General features: G+C 40.5%; 1 protein-coding gene across 2 annotated transcripts in view; it reads left to right on the forward strand.

The window, feature by feature from the left end:
- Nucleotides 1-1,379: 1,379 nt before the first annotated feature.
- Nucleotides 1,380-18,462, forward strand: part of LOC131928373 (putative 3',5'-cyclic phosphodiesterase pde-5) — a 103,011-nt gene continuing 85,928 nt past the window's right edge. For both annotated transcript variants that reach the window (XM_059284376.1, XM_059284375.1), the window contains exon 1: nucleotides 1,380-1,498. The gene's annotated coding sequence lies outside the window, so the exon portion shown is untranslated. The remainder of the gene's footprint in view (nucleotides 1,499-18,462) is intronic.

Genomic DNA, 18,462 nt, shown 5'->3' on the forward strand with positions numbered 1-18,462 from the left:
AATTACTTGTTTGATTATTTTATAAAAATAAAGAAATAGGGAGTGCCTGAGGGGGGGGAGGGGTATATGTTTGAAAAATTTGACAAAAAAAAACGAGTGCTTGTCACAAGTCTCCTCCCCACGTGTCAGCAGACGTGACACTGAGTGTCAGTGATCCATCACTAGCCCAGACTGACGTGACTCGAGTTACGTATTGTTGGGTCACGGTGGTGGATTGGCGTGCAACGCCGATGTAGGCATATTTTGATCCGTGGATGGGATCTAAGGTTTAGTGGGACGATTACTTCAGATGTGAGGGATTTTTTTTAGTGTCATAGAGTCATTCACGTAAGACTTCTTAGAGCCATAGTGTTATTTCTGTCAGAGTTTTGTTGAAACGAAGTCATAATTGTATGCGTTTTTTTTTTTAAATCACAGAATCATTGATTTATTGGTTCTTTTAACTCATAGAGTCATTGATGCAAGGATTCTTACATAGTCATTGATGTATGGATTCTTACATAGTCATTGACGTATGGGTTCTTTAGACTCTTAGAGCCATTGATGAGGGGGTCAGGTGGTATCTTACATAACTGAGGAGGGGGGGGGGGTCAGGTGGTGTCTTAAATAATTTAGGAAGTCAGGTGGTATCTTATATAATTTATGGGATCAATGTGCATCTTCCATAAGTGAGGAGGGTCGAAGTGTATCTTACATAAATAAGGTGGTTAACGAATACATTGCATAATTGAGGGGGTGGGGGGTCAAGGGGTATGTAACTGAATTTTTGCTATTTTAGCCAGTCTTTTTTTTAAATAATTGACTAGACCTAAAACGTTGTTTTCTTACATTGGGTGACGAGAGGCGTGGGTCCACATCTGAACAGGTTGGGATTCGGGGTTCGTGTGACCTCGATGAACCCTGTCATTAAATTTTGAAATAAAAGACTCTTGATCATAAAAGCGTAGCAGTTTAAAAACAGGCTACTGTATTTCAAGGGAAGTAACTAACGTATAACCAAAACAATGTTTGACACAAAAACTAGAGAAGAAACATAAAACATTGTGAACATTATGTTAGGTAAATCAACACAGAGAATGCCTGTCTCCATCTTCCTATCCCCTCCCTGTCTTTCTCTCTTAATTACCTTTTTATCCTCAAAATAAATGTCAAATCTTTTAAAACAAGTTTAAAAAAACATGTTTTAATCGACTCCATTCAAAATCCAACAGTCGATAATCGAACCGATCAATATTACCAGGTAGATTCAGTGATTACCTAACTTCCCACGAGGGCTAATATTCAGCCCCGTGGAGCGTAAGGTAACGCTGTGAGGTACGTGTGGTGGGGACAGGCGGGGAGAGAGCGGTTCCAGACGCCAGCCGGTTTTTTTAATTTGAGAAAATCGAAGAGGGGGGGAGAGAAGAGTTAAAAGGGGAGACAACTCTTGACTGTTTGATAGTGTTTTTATAGTTCAACTTGACGGCGTTTGTTTGCAGGGGATTTCAATCAGATCCAGGTAAAGCCAGTGTTTGTGTTGTGTTTTGTGTTGTGTTAAGTGTTGAGTATGCGTTGTGGTGTCTGTGTGCTACGAGTTTGAATGCGTTGTGGCTGTATGTGTTGTGTTTTTGTGTGTTAAGTGTTTGTTTGTTGAAGTTGTGAGGTTGTATGTGTGTGTGTTTGTGTTGTGTTTGTTTTGTGTTGTGTTAAGTGTTAGTATGTTGTGTTTGTGTGTGTGTTAAGTGTATGTGCAAGTGTTGTGTTTGTATATAATGAGTGTTTGTATGTTACGTGTGGGTATTTAAGTGTTTATATGTGTAAAAGTCTGTATGTGTTTTGTTTGTGTGTGTAAAGTGGTTACGTATGCTGTGTTTGTGTGTGTTGTGTTTCTGTTTGTTACGGTTGTATATTAAATGTTTATGTATTAAAAAAATCTTCATGTGTTGTGTTTGTGTATGTTGTGTTTATATGGGTTGTACGAGTGTAAGTGTTCTGTGATTGTGTTTTGTTTACATTTATTGGATCTGATGTGTCTATCTGTTGAGTCTAAATGGTATTTGCATGTGTTGTGTTTACAGATGTATCCATGTGTACTAATTGTACATTGTTAGTATTTGTATGATCCGTTATATTTTCCTATGTTTTTACTAATCTTTATTCTGACTTTTGACTTATCTTAATTTTTAAACATAATCAATAATCTGCGTCGCTATGTTTAATACATCATTTTAGAAATAGCAATATTTTTTGTTTATTTATAACGTAAACATTTTTGTTGATGTAAAAAAAAAAAACCCACAAATAATTGTATCAATTTAGACGTCTCAGCCTATTCTTTCTTCCGAGTTCTATATCTATAACAACAATATCAACTTTATGGTCGAGTTTTCAAAATATAGTATTAGTAAAATTAATTTTTTTATACGACTTGTAAGGCTTTTAAAGCATGATTCGTATTAAACTTTTTAAAATTTTTTTATTAATATCAGTAATTATTTTAGACAGCGTAGTTGTCGTTACGAAAAATACTTTGGTCAAACAGAAATTCATCATATAAGCATTTTTATAAGGTTTACAATTAACTGCTAGACGCGTTCATTAATTTTCTATCTACGTGGGACATAAACGCAGATTTGTCTTTAAAGCATGGGGGGTGGGGTGGGGTGGGGGTAGGGACATACCTTACGGAGGGGTACTACTCCCCCGGGAAGGACGGTGTCTGGTACCAAGGGAGATGTGAAAAAAATATAGACCTGAATGTGCAATCCGTACAAATGAAGATGGACACTTAGAAAAAGGTTAATCCTAACATCTTTAAAATGTTTCGTCTCTGGATACTCATCAATACGCTAATATCGTTTCGTCTAACTCATCATTGGCTGTTCTAATTTCGATGCTGCTCTTAAAATCTTTTGATAACGGACAGTTTACTCACTAGAAGTTTGAAAGTTTTCATCCACAAAGCTTATGTTTGCCTTAATAAGTATTTGAAAACTGTAAGAATAATGTGAGTATATTATTATTAGTGGAGGGTGGGTAGGATTATTGTTTTTTTATCAACTTACCAATGGAACCCCCCCCCTCCCCTTGTCTAACCTAAGGTAGCAACATCACCCCTCATTTACCTGGGGCTCAACTCCCTCATACTTATTTTACCTGATCACGAACGCCTCCCTTTATCTTACCTAGAACATCATCAACATCATCCCTCATCTCATATGGGGCACCAACACCACCTCTCATTTACCTGGGGCACCAACACCACCTCTCATTCACCTGGGGTACCAACACCACCTCTCATTTACCTGGGGCACCAACACCACCTCTCATTTACCTGGGGCACCAACACCACCTCTCATTTACCTGGGGCACCAACAACACCTCTCATTTACCTGGGGCACCAACACCACCTCTCATTTACCTGGGGCACCAAAACCTCCTCTCATTTACCTGGGGCACAAACACCTCCTCTCATTTACCTGGGGCACCAACACCACCTCTCATTTACCTGGGGCACCAACACCACCTCTCATTTACCTGGGGCACCAACACCACCTCTCATTTACCTGGGGCACAAACACCTCCTCTCATTTACCTGGGGCACCAACACCACCTCTTATTTACCTGGGGCACAAACACCTCCTCTCATTTACCTGGGGCACCAACACCACCTCTCATTTACCTGGGGCACCAACACCACCTCTCATTTACCTGGGGCACAAACACCTCCTCTCATTTACCTGGGGCACCAACACCACCTCTCATGTACCTGTGGCACAACACCACCTCTCATATACCTGGGGCACCAACAACACCTCTTATGTACCTGGGGCACCAACAACACCTCTCATGTCCCTGGGGCGCCAACAACACCTCTCATGTACCTGTGGCACCAACACCACCTCTCATTTACCTGGGGCACCAACAACTCCTCTCATGTACCTGGGGCACCAACACCACCTCTCATTTACCTGGGGCACAAACACCACCTCTCATTTACCTGGGGCACCAACACCACCTCTCATTTACCTGGGGCACCAACACCACCTCTCATTTACCTGGGGCACAAACACCCCCCTATATAACCTGAGACACCAACACCACCCCTATCTTACCCGGTGCACTAACACAACCCTTCGACTCATATATAGGCTATCTCCCAAACCAATGTAATAAGAATATTTCGACATGTTTACACACACATTAATACATATATGGATCTAAAATATATACGTATCCACGTTTTCATCCACAGAAACCAAAACTACTCTCGTCACTTCCTCAACCACCACCATCACCATCACCACCACCATCACACCACCATCACTACCATCACCACCACCACCATCACTACCATCACCACCATCACCATCATAAGCACCAGCACCATCACCAGCAACAACAGCTACACAATACCAGAACCAACATATTTTGTACACAGATCTAATAACATCTCCGCGCTTAATTAAAAAAAAATATTAAATAATTGATGGAACTAACATTTGAAAATATTTAATTATATGCTTCAATGAAAACGTAAATTAAACATATCTTTGTACAATTATGTATTTAACTTTCACAATTTTAAATGAAAATACTTTGTTGAAACAACTGACACTTTGTTTAAAACTTTTTTTAAAAAGTGAACGAGAATGACGGAATAAATAAGCTTTTCTTGTCAAGTTAAAATTTGTTATTTAAATTTTTTTTTCAACAAGCAGTAACTTGGTACTTCCATTGCAAATTTGCTGAAGTTTCATTGTTGTGAAGAAATAATGTGACAGTATGTTATAAAATATTCTATGACAAATTGGTTCTTACAGTGTTTGATCTTCAGCTTCTCGATCTATGTAGGGTCTGTGTAGGGAACGTGTAGGGTCTGTGTCGGATTTGTGTAGGGTCTGTGTAGGATTTGTGTAGGGAATGTGTCGGGAACGTGTCTGGTCTGTGTAGGGAATGTGTCGGATTTGTGTAGGGTCTGTGTCGGGTGTGTGTAGCGTCTGTGTCGAGTCTATGCTGGTGTGTAGCGTCTGTGTCGAGTCTATGCTGGTGTGTAGCGTCTGTGTCGGGTCTATGGTGGTGTGTAGCGTCTGTGTCGGGTCTATGGTGGTGTGTAGCGTCTGTGTCGGGTATATGGTGGTGTGTAGCGTCTGTGTCGGGTCTATGCTGGTGTGTAGCGTCTGTGTCGGGTGTGTGTAGCGTCTGTGTCGGGTCTATGGTGGTGTGTAGCGTCTGTGTCGGGTCTATGCTGGTGTGTAGCGTCTGTGTCGGGTCTATGGTGGTGTGTAGCGTCTGTGTCGGGTCTATGCTGGTGTGTAGCGTCTGTGTCGGGTCTATGCTGGTGTGTAGCGTCTGTGTCGGGTCTATGGTGGTGTGTAGGGAATGTGTCGGGTCTATGGTGGTGTATCGTCTGTGTCGGGTCTATGCTGGTGTGTAGCGTCTGTGTCGGGTGTGTGTAGCGTCTGTGTCGGGTCTATGCTGGTGTGTAGCGTCTGTGTCGGGTCTATGCTGGTGTGTAGCGTCTGTGTCGGGTCTATGCTGGTGTGTAGCGTCTGTGTCGGGTATATGGTGGTGTGTAGCGTCTGTGTCGGGTCTATTATGGTGTGTAGCGTCTGTGTCGGGTCTATGGTGGTGTGTAGCGTCTGTGTCGGGTGTGTGTAGCGTCTGTGTCGGGTCTATGGTGGTGTGTAGCGTCTGTGTCGGGTCTATGCTGGTGTGTAGCGTCTGTGTCGGGTCTATGGTGGTGTGTAGCGTCTGTGTCGGGTCTATGCTGGTGTGTAGCGTCTGTGTCGGGTCTATGCTGGTGTGTAGCGTCTGTGTCGGGTCTATGGTGGTGTGTAGGGAATGTGTCGGGTCTATGGTGGTGTATCGTCTGTGTCGGGTCTATGCTGGTGTGTAGCGTCTGTGTCGGGTGTGTGTAGCGTCTGTGTCGGGTCTATGCTGGTGTGTAGCGTCTGTGTCGGGTCTATGCTGGTGTGTAGCGTCTGTGTCGGGTCTATGCTGGTGTGTAGCGTCTGTGTCGGGTATATGGTGGTGTGTAGCGTCTGTGTCGGGTCTATTATGGTGTGTAGCGTCTGTGTCGGGGCTATGGTGGTGTGTAGCGTCTGTGTCGGGTCTATGCTGGTGTGTAGCGTCTGTGTCGGGTCTATGGTGGTGTGTAGCGTCTGTGTCGGGTCTATGCTGGTGTGTAGCGTCTGTGTCGAGTCTATGCTGGTGTGTAGCGTCTGTGTCGGGTCTATGGTGGTGTGTAGCGTCTGTGTCGGGTCTATGCTGGTGTGTAGCGTCTGTGTCGGGTCTATGGTGGTGTGTAACGTCTGTGTCGGGTCTATTATGGTGTGTAGCGTCTGTGTCGGGTCTATGGTGGTGTGTAGCGTCTGTGTCGGGTCTATGCTGGTGTGTAGCGTCTGTGTCGGGTCTATGCTGGTGTGTAGCGTCTGTGTCGGGTCTATGGTGGTGTGTAACGTCTGTGTCGGGTCTATGCTGGTGTGTAGCGTCTGTGTCGGATCTATGCTGGTGTGTGGCCGGTCTATACAACGAAACCAAAGTACAACGTAATCACTAGGATCAACTCAACTATCACGTGGGTCTGAAGTGGTTTTCTATACACACATGGACGAACCCACTTTAAGGTACCCGTACCTGCATTGGGCGGCACATGGGCGAAACCACTTGAGGGTACTTGTACCTGCATTAAGTGGCCCAGAACATAAGCCAACCCATTTAAAAGTACCCGAAACTGAATTGATGGTACACTATAGTATTATAGTGTAGTGGCATTAACCAGTACTAAATGATACAGTCTGCTCATGTACTCGATTTTAGTTTTTTTAAAGTTTAAAATAAACACCGAATCTATTTTACCTCGCTTGTTTGACACCTTTCCTCTATCACAAAACACAAAATATAGCCCAAAAATGAACCGATGCTTGGTCAGCAATTTTTAGACTGGTAAGATAAAACTAAAATAAGCAACAACGAAAACCCAATCATTTTTAACCATAGCTATCGCATTTCCCCTAAAATTTTAAAGTTTATATTTCTTGGCTGTTATCGTGAACTCATGGATAAAAATAACTTTTAAAAATATATTCCAACACTGTTAGCCAGAGGAGACGGATATATAAAGCCTGTGAAATAAAATCGAAAATTAGCGACCACGATGAAGTAATACATCACACTCTCCCTGATCTTTACCTGTAACTTGTCACTGTCATGTCATCGTGTCAACACCTTGACGTTCGTGCATGTTAACATACGATTCTAGGTCAATGCATGTCAATGCTGTCTTCATAAGTCAGCTCTAAGCATATTAACTATTCGGCATTTCTTGAGTCTTTATTGTACTATCTATTGTCTGACAGTTAGGTTCTGGTCCTTGTATTATCACTGTATGTCGAATAGGAACTTGTCCTACTCCTTAATGCACTTTCTATGTCAATTTAGGTACAAGTCCTTTTTGTACCAGTATCAATAAGCACTAGCCCTAATTGAACTATCGATTGTCTTTCAATTAGGAACTAATCTAATTATACTATCTATTGTCTAGCATTATACAGTCTATTATGTGTCAATTAGGAACTAGTCCTAATTGTACTATCGATTGTACTCACTTTATCTGTCTCAGTACTTTAGTACTAGCTGTAATTGTACTATTGTCTGTCTCAGTACCATTTAGTACTAGCACTAATTGTACTAAATAGTGTCTTTCTCAGTACCATTTAGTACTAGCACTAATTGTACTAAATAGTGTCTTTCTCAGTACCATTTAGTACTAGCTCTAATTGTACTAACTATGGTCTGTCAATAAAGTACAACTAATCCCAAATGTACTCTTTGTTGTCTGCCCTATAAGATACTACCTTTGACAAAACTATGTAATGTTTAGTCCCTATTCTAAAGCTTGTAAACCCCAATGGTTCCAAATATTGTTTACTCATGTTGATTAGAGACACACTTCACCATATCTGCACTATTCAGTCTTACGTGTTGCGCTTATTTAACGCCACTGGTCCACCTACTCGAGAATGGACGGTAAATCAAATACCGGGCGGGAGGGGGCATCTTGCATGTTTTTCAAAAAGAAAAGTGCAGTTGAGAAGTTATGCTTATGTTTGCCTTAAAAAGTATTTGAAAAATGTAAGAATAATATGAGTATATTATTATTAGTGGAGGGTGGGTAGGATTATTGGTTTTTATTAGCTTACCTATGCAACCCCTCTCCAGAGTTTCTTCCAGGCATCTCTTCGGGGGGGGGGGGGCGGGCAGAGCCTCCCCCCCCCCCCGAAGAAAGTCTACCGCCCCCCTCCCCCCCCCCCCCCGATCGAGATGGATTTTATATAATAAACATACTTTTACTAGTGTTCGCCCCCCCCCCCCCCCAAAAACGTTGACCGCCTCCCCCCCCCCCCCCCCCCCCCCCGTAAATTTCAAGTGCCCCCCCCCTCCGGAGAAAAAAGTCTGGAAGAAACACTGCCCCTCTCCCCTAGACTAACCTAAGGTAGCAACATCACCCCTCATTTACCTGGGGCTCAACTCCCCCATACTTTTCTTACCTCAGCACCAACGCCTCCCCTCATCTTACCTAGGGCACCATCAACATCATCCCTCATCTCTGGAGGATCTCTTCTTTAGCTGGATGTTGGTTTATCCGTTGCCATAGTTCCTCATTTCTGATGGTTTTAGGCCAGCTTATTCGAAGAATCTTTCTGATACACGAGTTTATTAATTGTTGTGTTTTCTACTTATTTGTGGCAGTTATTCTCCTTGTCTCAGCTCTATTGGGTAAAACAGGTTTTGCCTGTGTGTTATGACCCAGATTTTTATAGCTGACCTGTCAGAACTTAAGATTTCTAGCCCGAGATGCTGAGGCAAGTAGAGTGTTCGAGTCTTTAGAACATCGCAACTCTGATGTTATGTCGTCACTTTTTTTACAGGTAGACCGGACCTGAACTGAGAGTACCAACTTGAACATTGCATTAGACTCGCCATTTCTTTATTTGATCTGGCCACATTTACAAGGAAAAACCCAAATGGGCTTTACTTATCTGTCAAATACTGTCCATTATTCTCGAACGAATTTCTTCCCTGTCAGATATCTTCTGATGGCGGCCAAAAGGGGGGAGGGGGAGGGGGGAAAGAAACGTATTTCCCTGGGTGTGTAGACGTGGAATAAACGACACGACCACCGGCCGTCACTGCTGGGTTCCTGACTTGTCTGGCATGGGTCTGTCTGGCATGTCTTCACATGCTGTCGACATCAAGTCTTACACGACATCAAGTCTTACTTGACAGCAAATCTTACACGACATCAAGACTTACACGACATCAAGACTGACACGGCATCACGTCTTACACGACATCAAGTCTTACACGGCATCAAGTCTTACACGGAATCAAGTCTTACACGACATCAAGACTTACACGACATTAAGTCTAACATGACATCAAGTCTTACACGACATCAAGTCTTACTTGACAGCAAATCTTACACAGCAGGTAGCATGACTTACTTGGTAGCGAGTCTTACACGACATAAAGTCTTGCATGACATATTATAAGTCTTATAAGACGGCTAGTAAATCTTACAAGTCGTGCATTAAGTCTTACAGAACAGTCAGTAAGTCTTACAAGACAGACAACAAGTCTTACAAGACAGACATCAAGTCTTACAAGCCAGACATCAAGTCTTACAAGACGGATATCAATTCTTACAAGACAGCTAGTAAATTTCACACGATCGACATCAAGCTCTACAAGACAGACCAAACCATAAATCACAGTCCCGGTGAGATTTCTCTAGACGAAAATAATTGAAACCACTTCGACAGGTCTGAGGGGAATAAAAATATTGGCATGGGGCAATGTCACTTCACCCCCTCTAAAACTTATTCCAGATTGAACCCTACTTTTAAAAAAAAAATGTTTATATATGACTTTTCTTATGTGACGTTTTTATTTTATCGATAAAAAACGTAATTAATTACCCCTAGGGTGTTCAATAGTAAAATAACCCCCCCCCCCCCCCCCACCTCCCACCCATAATAATTTTTCAAGTAAATTTTCATTTTTTTTAAGATTGGCGAAACTTTTTTATTGTTCCGTTTAAAAAAAACCTTCAGCTGATTTTATAGCCAAAACTTTTAACGGCCAATCATTTGTCCGCAATTAGATAATTTTGATGAGTTAATTGTTCCATAAACTGGTCATGTTTCTTTGGTCTATGTCGTACTGTTAAAATAAATGATTTAAGTTACCACATTATTTACTTTACAATTGGGATAACAGTAGTTATGGGGTCGTCCATAATTGACGTCGCACTCGTAAGGGGGAGGTTGGGGGTCCATAATTTTAAGGACGGTGTGTGATGAGAGGGAGGGGGGGGGGGGGGGTTCTGATGGTGCGACGTCACACTTTTGCATTATAAAAAAGCAATGTTAGAAAACGAATTTTAGACGTTATTTTGCGTTTTAGAAAACTGTATTAATAAATTGTAGTATGAATTGATTAAAATACTCTATTTTGACAGTTTAGATAAAATTCTAGAAAAATATCGATGTTTAAAAAAAAATTCAACTGCAATTTTGAGGGGGGGGGGGTGTAGGCTGATGTGTGACGTCATTTTAGGGGGGGTCTGGCTTTTTGTGACGTCGTGTGACGGAGGGGAGAGGGGAGGTAAAAGTCGTCCAAAGAAAGCGTGGCGTCATTTATGGATGACCCCTATCTACACTAATTACGTACATAACTCCCACAGACGTATACACACATAATACGTCTAAACACGTGATTAACAGGTAAGATACGCACGTGACGTAGGTACTTGATGACGAAAGCGGTTATACACACACACACATACAGAGTCGAGTACTTAAAAAGTGAATGCCGGATATCGAAACTAAATTGAGTGGCTCATGACGCGGACTGGCAGACGGCAGCCGTTTCTCACCTGACGATCAGTTTGTCAACAGCCCTGGAGCCAAACATGCTTATCAGACGATCTCACGCAGATAAGGACTTCCGGTCGTCTGTTTGACGTCTGATTCTAGCATGCGTTTAAACATTATTTTTCTTTAAATTAAAATAAAACGGAAACAAGGGAAGCAACAATGTAGATTAATTAAAGGGAAATAAATTACCAAATGAAACCAGCTGCATCGGTTAAATATTTCTCATGTTATGCCTTTGAAGAAGTCGCTGTGTTGTATGACTGGGCTGAAGGGCAGACTGGGCAGATGAAGCTCGATAGCTGCAGTGTTTCTTTCAGAACTTTTTCTCCAGGGGGGAGGGCACTTGATATTTTCGGGGATGGGGGACTAAATTTCCCGGGGATGCGGACACTAGTAAAACCATATTTTCTATATGAATTCCATTTCGTTCGGGGATGTGTGGGTGGGGTGGGGGGGATGAGGGCTTGGGGCGGTAGACTTTCTTCCTGGAAGAAACTCTGGATAGCTGAGCATGGCAACCGACCTAGGAAAGAAAACTCCAAAATAAAAATAAAAACTGCTACCCTGTAGATTATTCACGTTTAAACAAAGCCTATAAAAGAACAACTAGAAGGAAATAACAGGCAGGGGTCAGATTCGACTGGTCATGTGCCGCATAACAAGGCTAACACGCAATACTTGATTATGTTGGAGTATATCACCTAATGTTACAACTAAGAACGAAGAAGAAGAAGTACGACAATACTGATGGGATTTCTATGTTTAAAACTTATTGACCTTTTACAGATGGCAATTACTTTAAATACGTTATTTTTTTCATTCGCTTCTTGTTAATTCATAATGACTGTAATTACTTTAATCGTGGTTGGACTGAATATAAAGTGCCATTATATGTGTGACGTCGGTTTGTGCGTGCTAGTAGCACAGACTGATGTAGTAATACTTTACCTGACCTCGTCAAACTGCTCAGTTCGAATGCACAGGCGTGGTATAGCAGTAGAGCGCCAGACTGCTAACCTAAAGCCTAGAGTTCGAATCGGTGTTCAAGCTCTGAAGGGTACCTAACTTACTTACGTTAGTGAAACAAAAGCGGCTGGGCATAGTGTTGACCACATTACCTCCTTGTCTCCCAAGTTCATTGAAACAGATTAGCCGTACTTCATCTACCCCATGCGTCTAGGTCACAAAAGGGAAAAAGATGAAACATCTTCAAAGTTATGAAAACATTCTTTTTACTAAACTTTATTTATTCTGTAATAAGTGCTTGGATTTAAAAAAATGATGGCCGTGTTTATTTGTTAAACATTTGATCAAAGACCCGGAACCAGATTTTAGATCGACCGTTAGGCAATTTGTGTGCAATGGTTTATTGTTGTAGGGACCATTACCGCCCTCTCCCCCCCCCCCCCCCCATCACTTTGTTTTTCAAATGCTCAAACCGCGAAAGGTTTTAATTACATCTTCGCCTGTAGGCGAGTTCCTTGGCCTAATTGTCCAGGTGTCAATAATTAATTACTGCTAAATGGTCGTCCATTAATGATTTCACAGTCAGAGAGTAGGAGAGGGGTGGAGGGTCGGGTCGGGCTTGTGTAACGAAGGGGAGGGGGGGAGGGTTTATATAATGTGACATGTTGCATTTTTAAAATTCTCAATTTTTAAAGTTGTTTAAATTATAATAAGAAATGGTTCCAGATACTTAATTAGTACTCAGCTTAGTCAATATTTTAAAGGGGGAAAAGTTTACACCCCCACCCCCAAATATGCTGTTTCTTAGATGGGGGTCGGGTAGACTGAAATGTGATTTCATTTTTGGAGGGGGTGGCCGGTGGTGTGGTCTGATTTTGTTTACAATATTTGTGAGCATTGAACACCAACAGATATTACTTCACTACAAGACAACATGTTTACATAGTCTCACCACGGTTGAAACTTGAAGTATATTCACATTACTGACACCAATGTAGCAGCTAGCTAGAATAGGTGGATTAATCTCTCGCTTGTTTTTTTGTCTTTTGCAACAGCAATAAAAATGTTTTAGACCCTAAGTGTTAAATTTACTGGCGGGGGGAGGGGTGGGGGGTAAAAAGGGGGGGGGGGGGTGTTGAGAGACCTGAACTTGGACCCACTTACAAATCGGGGCATTAGCGATCTAATTCTGGCAGTAATTAACCAATAAAATTGTGTTGACACCTTGTCATAAAATTATAAAACAATGAAGGGTAAATTATGTCTCGAATACAACAACATCCACATTGTCGTACACGTCCGCGCCAGCATCAACATCAACATCAACACCAACACCAACACCCACACCCACACCAACACCAACGCCAACGCCAACGCCAACGCCTACGGCTACGCCTACGCCTACGCCTACGCCTACGCCTACGCCTACGCCTACGCCTACGCCTACACCTACACCTACACCTACACCTACACCTACACCTATACCTACACCTACAAATACATATCTCTATATATATATATATATATATATATATATATATATATATATATATATATATATATATATATATATATATATATATATATATATATATATATATATATATATATATATGGGTGTATGTGTGTGTATTTAAATATAAACAAAGAGATTAATCTCATATATATGTATATATATATATATGTATATATATATATATATATATATATATATATATATATATATATATATATATATATATATATATATATATATTATATATATTATATATATTATATATATATATATATATATATATATATATATATATATATATATATATATATATATATATATATAAATATGTATATATATATATACATATTTTGTATATGTTTAAGTGTGTATGTGAATAAAAGTCACTTGCATACTTGTGTGTTCTCTGTAAGATTTGAATAGCGTAATGTGGCACTTGGCCAAGCATGACACTACGTATCGAAAAAAATCAGCGACAACAGTTTAAAACAGTTAAAATCTTTCGTAATATGATCACAGTTCAGTGAATAACAACGTTCATTTAGCTTTCATTGTATTACATATTATCCTGTGTTGTAGTTACTTGGAACACCCCCTCCCCCACCCTTATACGAGAAGGTGTCCATTTCATATATAGAAAGTTATGTTCTATTCAGGTGTTGTTTTTTTTTCTGTTTAAGAAGAAGGCTAAATGATGTGTCAATGTTAATAAGGCCAGCTTTTCCTTTCAGTTAAGTTTCCATTCTTTTTTTTTTTTGTCTACGTGGAAAAAGTTGAACAAAAATAATTTTTGTTTGTGTCTCCCCTTGTTTTTATCCTTGTGGATAGATCCCATGATAAGCTTTGTCTGGCAATACTTGTTGATGGTTTCCTCAACATATGGCCTATCCATCTTTAACTTCGTTTCCCCCCACATTTTTCCTTGTGAATTGTCCTGTCCTGACGTGTCCCATACTGTTGTGCTAAGTTCTTTGTTGAACTACTTTTATAAGGCAATTTTTGTCCAATCCACCTTTTGTTGATCGTCATCTTACATCGCTGTAAAATAAAACAGATTTTACGTTTAAGTTAAAAGTAACGGCATACACAATCCGATTAGCTTTAAAAACTTCATTACTGTCATTTGCATTGAAGTTATACACAAAATGGGTTGAAAGATTTACAGAACCTGGCTTATAAACCTAGGAAATTGACAGACGGTGCCTGGCATGGGGTGGGGGTGTGGGGGTTGGATAGGATTGAATGAGATCGGAACAATGTAAGCACCTGTTCAAACATAGAATCTGGAAACTAAAATTTTAATTACATTTTCTTTTCCACGGAAGAGAAAAAAAAATTAAAACCCAACAGTCGCCGTAAATTAACTAAAGCTGATAAGACACTTAGCAGACGGCAGCAGATCTGCCGAGACACAACCTACACAACAATTTACAGCCGATGTTAATCTGCTTCATTTGTTTGTTTTTACTGAAAACATTGACGTCATTGCCTCAATCAACCTTTTTAACCCCCCCCCCACCCCCCTCACAGTTTTCACATTTCCTGTTACGTTCTATTGCGCATTGATTGATAAAACTTGAATTCTGTGGTTTCGTTCGTCAGGGCTATTATTTAATTTTTTCGGAATCTTATTTTTACAGGTATTACAAAAATGTATTTTTAAATGTGAAAAAAAAATTACCGTAACGTAATTATCTCAACATTTTTAGGATTGTATTCAACGATTTTCATTAAGAAATTCTACGCATTTAAAATACAACACGAGCTGTTGTATTTTTAATGCGTAGAATTTCTTCAAAATTAAATTTGTTGGTTGTTTTTCTCAATCGTCATTAAAGCAATGCATTTTTTAAAAAATAAACCTCATTCCGCATTTAAAATTATTTGCTCTGCGGAGTGCTCCATTATGGCGTCCATGTCACGTGATGTCGTTTCAACCAACCGAAATGTTTGAAACAAATCGATAACCATTTGAGGCTACAAAAATCACGTGCATGATTAACAATCGTCGTTGCTTCGTTTATCTACATACACACATCCATTTGTGGGGGTTCAGTATTTACCAAACAGTCCTCCCATCAACCAATCTGTTGCCTAGGTAACGCGAGACCGCAATTTTCTAACCCGCTAAGGGCGGAAATTAATGGAATTTTGCGATTTGCCTATAAGATTGATTAAAGTCTTAAAATTAAGCCGTTAATCAACATTTATAGAAAAGAACCAATTCAACTAAATTTAAATTGCTTGTTTTTTTTTTAATCCTATCTGAGCTTGTCTCAAATATTTAAAAAAATGTCTTCATGTTGATGAATTATTGACTGAAAATATTTCTATACAAACTTAAATGTGTTAAGGATTAAAAAAAAAATGTTTTCATGTTGATAAATTATTGACTGAAAATATTTCTATACAAACGTAAATGTGTTGAGGGTTTGATCGTAGATTAAACTAAATAAAATCATTGATTGTAACTTGATCAAATGGGCTTTTGTATTTGGGCCGAGACTTGAGGATTATTTCTGTCTTAGAATCGTTAAGCCAGGTTTATTGAGTTTTAATTATGGTATAGAAAACATTTCTGGGTGGTGTTGTTTTAAGAGTGTGGGGAAAAGGTGTTTTTTCTTAAAAGTGTGGGAGAGGAATGCGTTTTATATTAAAGGTGTGGGGAGGATGCGTTTTATCTTAAAAGTGTGGGGGAGTATGTGTTTTATCTTAAAAGTGTGAGGGAGGATGTGTTTTATCTTAAAAGTGTGGGGGAGTCTGTGTTTTATCTTAAAGGTGTGAGGGAGGATGTGTTTTATCTTAAAAGTGTGAGGGAGGATGTGTTTTATCTTAAAAGTGTGGGGGAGTCTGTGTTTTATCTTGAAAGTGTGGGGGAGGATGTGTTTTATCTTGAAGGTGTGAGGGAGGATGTGTTTTATCTTAAAGGTGTGAGGGAGGGTGTGTTTTATCTTAAAGGTGTGAGGGAGGATGTGTTTTATCTTGAAAGTGTGGGGGAGGATGTGTTTTATCTTAAAAGTGTGAGGGAGGATGTGTTTTATCTTGAAAGTGTGGTGGAGTATGTGTTTTATCTTAAAAGTGTGAGGGAGGATGTGTTTTATCTTAAATGTGTGATGGAGGATGAACTTCCTCAGGGAAGCCGGTAGTGAGTATAACTTGTTTTAACAGCGAATGGGGGTGGGGAGTTGCGTGCCTCACCAGGTGAGGACACAACATACAACTACACTTGTAAAGCATGAAAAGCATGACCTAAGTTTTAAACTTCTCGCACCCGGCTAATACCTGTATTGGTGTTGTGTGTGTGTGGGTGGGTGGGGGTGTTTGGGGGTTGTGTGCGCCGTCTACAAACAGTTTTTAACAGAAGCACACACACACACACACAAATGTCGCAGATTTAGCAATACGATAATTGAAACAACACGTCTCGCACGTTCTTAGAGGGGGGGGGGGTCTATCCTAGACTTAGAATGCAACCAGACTTTAGAATAAACATGATTTGTGAAGAATAAATACCTACAATAGGCGACGCCTAGGGGTTAGGGAGAAATAGGTCATAGTCTTGGCATGAAGACCGAGAAGATGTAACACAGAGCGCTACGATAAATTGAATCAAACTCACCCAGGCGACGCCCCTGGGTTTTGGAGATCGTGCAGCCCACCCTAGTTTTGATATCAAAAGAGAAAATACGTAAAAATAAGCGTATGAGGCGACGACTTTGTAACACGCGGAGTTTGGTTGGGGAAAGGGCACCCTACTTCAGTTTTACGAGGAAATCAAATTGTATAACATTTAGGATGGGCAAATGAACTATCCTCCATAGCAGCCAACGTCTATATATAATGACACCAAACTTAACAAATAGGATGGGTAAAGATACTATATTAAATTGTCATAAACGATCATAAACCTATACGAGTAGGGGGGGGGGGGCAGCTATCCCTTTCCTAGATGACACCTAACAACATATAGGATGGGTAAAGAGACTATCATAAACACCATACACCACCACCATACCGAATAGATGGGGGGGGGGGGAGAGGAAAGGGAAAGGGGAGGCTACCCCCTGTTCTAGAATTACATCAAACTTAACGCATTGGATGAGTTAAGGAACTATCTTAAATACCAGGCAGTGCCTCCATACCGAGGGGTATAGGGGTGTGGAACCATCCCAGTGCTAGCAAGACACCAGACTTTGAGCTTTACGAGAAATGACGTCAACCATACGCTCAGTTCAAAGTTCACGATTAACGTCACCATCAAATACATGTACGTCGTTTTCTAGACCTTAACCCTGCCAGTTATATGTGTGGTTCGTTTATTTAACCTGTACCGTCATGACCGGTGACCGTATTGAAATGTCACCCGTTTTATGTTTACATTGTACCCACCCTCTACCCCCACCCCGAACTGGTAATTCTTTTGTAATGTCACCGTTTTGTTTACCGTATATTTAAAAAAAACACTGCAACCAAATTCACATGAGAAAAAACACTCTGGTCTACATTCGCGATAACTATCTGGATTTTGCTAGAGCTTGCCAGATTGGCTTGGTTTTATTTTTTTACATTTTTAGATGTATGTAGATAAACTCAAGAAGCGGATGATGTTCTAGAGCTCCACACAAAAAATGTGAAGTCTGTTATCGTAAAGTCCACAATAGAAATTTTTCGTGACACGGGGGGATGTAAACAGTATTGTCATATTTACAATGTCACCGATAAAGATAACAAAAGATGACCCATTTGGTCTCCCGTATAAAAGTTTTATGTTTTGTTTTGTTTTTCATTCAGCGGAACAAATACACGCAGTGGATGCATGGGCGCTTGCTTTATTTACTTATGGGGTGTGGGTGGGGGCTGTTGGTCTAGAATTGGGGTTAGGATGGGGGGGGGGGGTCATTGCTTGATGGGTAAGTGGAGCTAGTATGTTCAGCCAAAAGAGCTGGATCGTTACTAAAGTTATAGTGTACTTGTATCAGTACGCCACAGTTACTCTCAATGTCTTTAAAACCCGCACGTAATAATAATGTAGAACACACACATAGGCCTATAAACTGG

Source organism: Physella acuta, unplaced genomic scaffold, assembly GCF_028476545.2.
Source record: "Physella acuta isolate Inbredline_101_S28 unplaced genomic scaffold, ASM2847654v3 ptg001493l, whole genome shotgun sequence".
In the NCBI taxonomy this organism is placed as follows: Eukaryota; Metazoa; Mollusca; class Gastropoda; family Physidae; genus Physella; species Physella acuta.